General features: G+C 40.6%; 1 non-coding gene across 1 annotated transcript; it reads left to right on the top strand.

Moving 5' to 3' along the window:
• Positions 1 to 1,881: 1,881 nt before the first annotated feature.
• On the top strand, positions 1,882 to 1,992 carry trnal-caa (transfer RNA leucine (anticodon CAA)). Its single transcript has 2 exons — positions 1,882 to 1,919; positions 1,947 to 1,992. It is a non-coding gene; the product is annotated as a tRNA-Leu (tRNA).
• The last annotated feature ends 4,828 nt before the right edge of the window (positions 1,993 to 6,820 follow it).

Genomic DNA, 6,820 nt, shown 5'->3' with positions numbered 1-6,820 from the left:
CAGGACTAATATTAATATCAACTGAAATAACTACAGAAGAAAAGATTTAACCGAAATATTAAGAAGACTATACAAGCCTAAAAATGAAAATTCAATTCATATAACTTTTGTTTTTTATTTTTTGAGAAATGGGGTCACACACCTGAAAACACTAACATTTCTCTCTGTTAAGTATGTGAATAACAGTTTAACCCAAAATGTTTGTAATTGTGATTTTGTTAAAATGCAATAAATCGTCTATCAGCAGTAAGAAATTATTAAGAAAGTAAGAAATTGTTTTATTTCACAAACTGTAAGACGTGAAGAGAATTTACAGTTCATATCCTTCACTTTGTCTCTTAACTTAAGCGTTCAGGATCCAAGCCCGTGTGTGGATGGTTGTGTTTCTTGAATCTCTTGTAATCATCAAAAGTCATTGTTTAGTCCTTCAGTTTTTTCTCGAATTGTACCATGGATATTTCATACGATCCATACTTTTCATGCTCTTTTGAATTTTCCTTCACTTATGGAAAAAGTTCAAGGTGTTCTTGTCGCTGTGCTCCACATCTAGACGCGCGCACTTGCAACAGTACATGACATGCAGTGAGGAGTTCGTGCAGCTTTCAGCTCAGTGCGGAGTGCAGAAGGAGGACTCACTCGCTGAACGACCTCTCAAGAAATCCCGGGTGAGATTCAACAGATGGCTTCTTCAACAGCCACGACAAGTCTGAAGACTTTCTCTGAATTTCCTGAATATGACGTTAAATTAGTTCAAATAATTTGGTAGTTAACACAACTAAATGCTTTGGATGTATATTTAAAACAGCAGAGCAAGACTTCAGGCACTTCGAGTATGCATTAAGTTAATTGTGTAAACCTGGATCTATATGAAGAATAAGAGTTCTCTTCTTCACAATATCTTTTTATATTTGTTTATTGAATATATCAATTGAGTATATCTGTTTTATTTTTGAATGGTACGGGACTGTACACTGGTGGTTACCAGGGGAAAACGGGGTTATTGAGCCATTTGACATTCAGAGATTATATGTTGTGTGGGTGAATGTAATCGTGTGCGAAAGTAAAAAAAATCCACTTAGATGATCAAAGAATAAATTGGGTGGATGAATGTAACTGTGCTCTAACAATCCTCTTAGCGTTACAGATGCAGCCCCTGAAAGTGTATTCGACTTACCTGTATAGCACTGCTGACACAAATGTAGCCTCTACATCAGACAGAAAAGGCAATGTGTTCGCTTAATCGTGTGAAGGATCTCCTTGTGAATCTGTCTCATTCATCAATGGAAATAGAAGCCATTAGAATACGATACATGTTCACCTTCAACCCCGCAGCTGCCGGACGTGCTTGTTTTGGGACTATTTGCAATGAGTATCGCATTAGTAGATATGTGTCCTTAAAAATGTAAGGTACATTCAGTTATATACAAACGGGACAGAGACAAAGTAATAATCCTATTTTAACGTGTCCTGCATTTTAACTTACTGAACAGATAAATTGAAATGTTCTGATTCAGAGCCCCTGCAGTTCGTCCAAATTAGAACCACAACAATACTCCTGAGTCCTGAACACCACACTGAGCACACGTTCAGCTGGGCTCTGACTTTGTTCAACAAGATGTCTTGTTGCGGTTGAGCTCAGAGCTGGAGATGATCTCCATATTCTACCACACTAACTAGTCCTAAACATAGTACACGGTACACACTTTTTTAAAAACAATTCAAAATATTACACAAAGGTTGTAAAGCACACTCTGAATCGATCCGAATATTTGATTTCCGCGATCCGTTTAGGCAACAACAGGCAACGTGGTGCTTCTCCAGCAAAGCATTTCTCACTTTTGTGAACTACTGGTGCTATTAACAGACCAACCTATGCAGCTCGTCAGGATGGCCGAGTGGTCTAAAGCGCCAGACTCAAGGACTCCTGTTTTTCCATTGCTTGGGTGTTCTGGTTTCTGAATAGAGGTGTGGGTTCAAATCCCACTCTTGACAGCTGGTACCTTTTCCCTGACTTGCATTTTTCCCGTCTTGTTGTGCTCGCTGACAATGACAGGAAGAGGAAAATGGAGAAACCGGTTTGGGGGCACATGATCTGCAGGGAAATCCTTCGTGAACACTTACACATTATTAGCAGAAAGGCTAATAGGCTTCGATTTCTGCCTTAAGAACTGTTTGGGCTGCCTGTAATCGAGTAAAGATTTAAGGCCAAGCTATGCATTCAAAGGTGAAAGACCGAAATATAAATCCAGAAGAAGATTTATTAAAACATATTGTTTTCCTTGCGGTTTCTCCTTTATTTAATTAAATGTGGCATTGTGAAATCAACCTGTAGCCCTGCATACCCTGCATACCTTGTGATGCACCCTACTGATAGTGCTCTTTCCTTTATAGCATTTATTCGTTTCCTCTCCTACCAGCCTTTACAAGCCACCCAGTTTTCTCTGAGCCAGTGTGAGGTATGAGGCAGTCGAGGCTAATGCAGCCGAGCGCTCTAAAGAGGTGGATTAAAGCTCCAGTCTCTTTGGGGGTGTGAGTTGGAATCCCACTGCTGCCAAATATCTCCAACTATCTCTGTGTTAAGAAGCACTTCTTTTTTTGTTGTTATTTCCCTTCAGTTTAAACCAATTTCAGACCAATTAATTTAAACAACCACGCTGTTCTTATGGCATGGCATTGTCTGGCAAAAAAATAACATGACACTTCCTTTAAAACACACATTTTCTGTGGAGGGAACAGGAGAACTTGTGCCATTCAACCGTATAGCATGATGTCATTTTCTCATGCTCATTTTTAGATGCTTGTCATCGAATCTATGATCCTTATGAGTACAGTCACCCTCCATTCAGGTAGCACAGATATAATGTGCCACGTTTTCAGAGAATCGCATCAAATACAGGTCAGAAGAAGACGACAAAATGTCCACTAGGCAGTTTCCCAGTTGATTTTTTTTTCTTGTTTTGTAAGACAAGGAGACCGGCTGTTCAAAAAGTTACCTCACACTGGAGCCACTCTTTCCAAAGGCTCAGAGAGAGATAATACCGCAGGTAACACCAAGTGAGAAACATCATGAGCATTTGTAAAAGCTCTCTACCTGCCCACTCCCCACACTGACATGTGTCAGAGCAGAGCATTTCTAAAACAGGAATTACACATTTCGGAATGTGCCCTCCTTTATACATTAAATAAAAGGTCTGAAGCCTGCTCCAAAGAAGAACTATATTCAGAGCTGCCAAAGAAGTCGAGATTTCACCAAGTGACAGGAAGCATCTCAGAAAACGATGGTACAGTCGTTTCCACACGTCGGACAAGAAGAGCTGAAGCCACCCGGCGTTCTCCGACCAAGTAATGTGAGGATGGAGGGTCTCATCAATGGTAGTGTGGCTGAGTGGTGCGTTTTAGGCTCCAGTCTCTTCAGAGGTGTGGGTTTGAATCCTACCACTACCAGGTCTTTCTGTGTTAAAGCCTTGCTCACTGAGCTAGGTTTTTCACGATTGTCTTTGTAAGCTTAATATCAAGGCAGAAAAAAGCTTTAGTTTTCTTCTCAACAGAAATGCTCATTGGATTGCTCATTATGCAGGGAACAACTTTTGAGTCCGTGCGAATCGTAGTGTGCCGTCAATTCCATTTAATAGTGCTTTTGTGTGGCTTTTGTGTGGCAGCGTTTTTGTCAGTGAAACTTGAACGCTCTGCTTTTTCACGCTCAATTGTCGGTAGGAGTACAGTTTATTTAATCTTTGCGCACAGTGCTCCATCAGAAATACTTTGTCCAAATTTAGAAGAGATTGGGATTTAGTGCATGTGTTTACAACGCATACCTCAAACAACAACACCATTTAATGGGAAATTGATTCGCTTCTTGCTGTTGTTCCTGTGGTTGCGGTAGTTAGAAAGTTGAACGCTCTTTGATGTTCTGCTATACTACTCACTGGGTCGGCTTTATCAATTGGCTCAGAAAGGTCAACTGTGATTTGGCTCTGTAAAAATCATTAGCAGTGTCGTTATTTTTTTCTGTGTGTATGGGTGTACTTTTAAAGCATGTGAAAACACGAGGTTGTGGATTTCTCCAAATAGCAACGGCAAGTTTTAAACCTGTGATAAACATTCTTCCAGTTGAATAGTTTTACTCCAAGGAAAAGGCAGCGCAAAATAGAGAGTCGATATTCAAAGACTTCAGTGTCTGTACTGGACTGCTTGTATGCGGACATCACTCAAAATCCCTAATATGTTTCTTCCGAATTCAGTTTTGCAGTGCTTTAGTGCTTTACTGTTTTCAGAGGGTCTTTTACTGATGCTGCTGTAGTAGAGAAGTGACAATCTTCTGTCCATTGCAGTTGAGAACGGATTTAATACGGAGCTGCGGAGAAATGTCTGCGGCAAATATCGCTGCAGAACTTGCCTGTGCACAACACCGAAGAGAAAAAGAAATACCACAGGGTTGCCCATAAGAGTGAAAAATAGACATCCATTGTTCAAAGAATTACAACACTCTTCCTCTTACAGTGGTCTCATGTTATTTTTCTTGCAATAAGAACAGTGGGATTGTTCGACTGTGTTGTTCCCCAACTGGTTGAATAATAATAACAATAATAATAGTGGTGGTAGCTGATCATTCTTGTCCGTGGCCGAGTGACCTGTGCAAGTATGTAGGTTGAATTCTAACCATTCGGTGCTTATTTCAACTAATGCCACGTTCCTTTTTCTAGGTCTTCAAATAATTCACAATGTAGAGGTATCTTTAGTAATAAGAAAAAAGGTGCACCTCGGAGATCCATCTCACAAAAGCAAAGACTTCTTAAAGTGCACTTCTGAGCTTTAGAACCCGAAGGAGTTATCTCTCCTAGTTATTAAATGTGCAGATAATGAAATCTGTAATTTCGATTTCCAGCACAGTTCTCTCCAAGGTTCTGCAACCTTCCAGTAAGCGCGGTACTTATACAGCAGTACACGGCGGAGTAATGCCGAGCTTGTGAGTTCAAGACTCACATGGAGCAGTTTTGCCTGTGTTTTCAGCTGCAGAAACTTAACATCCATTGCCCTAAGATTGTCAAAAAGCAATTCCTTCTCTTTCATTTGAAGTCAGATGAAGAGGAGTCCCAACAAAAGCAGCTAGCAGCAGTGGGATTTGAACTCACACCCCAAAACAGACTTATGCCTCGACCCAGTGTCTTAGACCACTCAGCCATGCTACCTGTCATAGTAGGCCTCTTTGTCTCATTACTTGCTCGGAGAAAGCCGGGTGGCTTTTGCTCTTGTCACCCGACTTAGTGGCATTATGACCGTGGAAACGACTGCACCTGCTTTTTTCTGAGATGCTTCCCCTCTCATGGGGAGATCTTGACTTCTTTAACACTTCTGGATAAAGTTCTTCTGTGGAGCAGGCTTCAGACCTCTGCGTACAGCACCTTTGATGCCATTTTATTTTTACAGCAGCCACATCTGAAAAGTTATGTTTTTTAATTTTTATTTGAACAACAAAATTAAATTCAATACAAACAAGAACACATATAACATATTAAGAAAATCGTCAGGGGCACATGCTATAATACAATTACACTTTATGAAAAACGATTACACAAGGTAAATAAAGATAAGGTACGCACAGCTTGTTCTTACATTTCAAAAGAGTCCGTAAATACTCCTTTACGTCTATTTTGAACTGTTCAAACGTAGGACTCTTCCCAGACCATTTCACTTTATACCACATTCCTAAACGAGGATACATCTCCTGTTTTAGAACTATTTTGGGCGATATGGCTTATACAACACACCCACAGTATTCTAATGGTGGACTGCAGATCTGTGCTATAGTTCAGTCGAATTCGAAGGATCCAGCAATCGTACTGGATTTAACTGGGATTCTGAAATGTCTCTTGCAAAGGTATTCGGGTTTGCTTGAACCTTTAATAAAATAGTGATCTGAAACTACCCAGCTTACAATCTCTGAGGTTCTTGTGGCAAAGCACAGTCATACCTGACCTGTCTGGAATGACTACTGAGAGTCTTTATCCAGAAGCGACGGCACCACTCCCAGTAGAATGAGAGAGAAATACAGCATGACATGGGGAGTCATGGGGCTCCCACAGTTTGTTTTTCCTCATGTTACTGATTTTTTCACTAACATTTTGATCTTTTCACAATCAGACCTTTTTTCACATTTAATAAAATCTTTTAACCAGCAAACCGGTTTTATCGGTTTGTGAGGTTTGTGAATGCGTGCAGTAAGTCCTTATTGAACTAGGACAAAATATTCCTGATGGAGTGCTGTGCGCAAACATTGAATAAACTCGACCTTTGCAGATGATTCGGCATGAAGAAGCAGAAGATTAATTTTTCACAGACAAGCAGCACACCAGTACAACCAATATTAAAATTTAATTGACAGCTCACAAACATTTGCACTGACACAAAGGTGATCTCAACTAAATGGAGAGAGGATTCTGTGTTAATTGTGCTTCTCCTGGGAGAGGTCAAGTTGAGAAGTTCATGATAAAAGGGTGGTAAATATCCTGTCCAGGAATATCGGGGCTGTAGGGGGTCAGATCTATAGATGTAGTAAACACATTAGTGGAGACGGTGTGTCTGGTCTCTGTGAGAGAGCCGGGCGGGAAGAATAATCTGTGGTCTGGGAAGAAGAGACCCTCGGAGGCGCTCCACACAGGAGAGAATGAAAAAAATATATATTTTTCAGGGACGCTGATTTTTCTCTTTGAGGGAATTAAAAGCATGTATAGCGAGTGACTTCGTGGCGCAACGATAGTGCGTCTGACGCCAGCTCAGAAGATTGCGTGTTCAAATCACGTCAAGGTCAGCTGATGGGTTT

The sequence above is a fragment of the Atractosteus spatula genome (assembly GCF_055471065.1).
Source record: "Atractosteus spatula isolate fAtrSpa1 chromosome 10 unlocalized genomic scaffold, fAtrSpa1.hap1 SUPER_10_unloc_15, whole genome shotgun sequence".
Taxonomy (NCBI): Eukaryota; Metazoa; Chordata; class Actinopteri; order Semionotiformes; family Lepisosteidae; genus Atractosteus; species Atractosteus spatula.
This window is presented reverse-complemented; position numbering and strand designations above follow the sequence as displayed.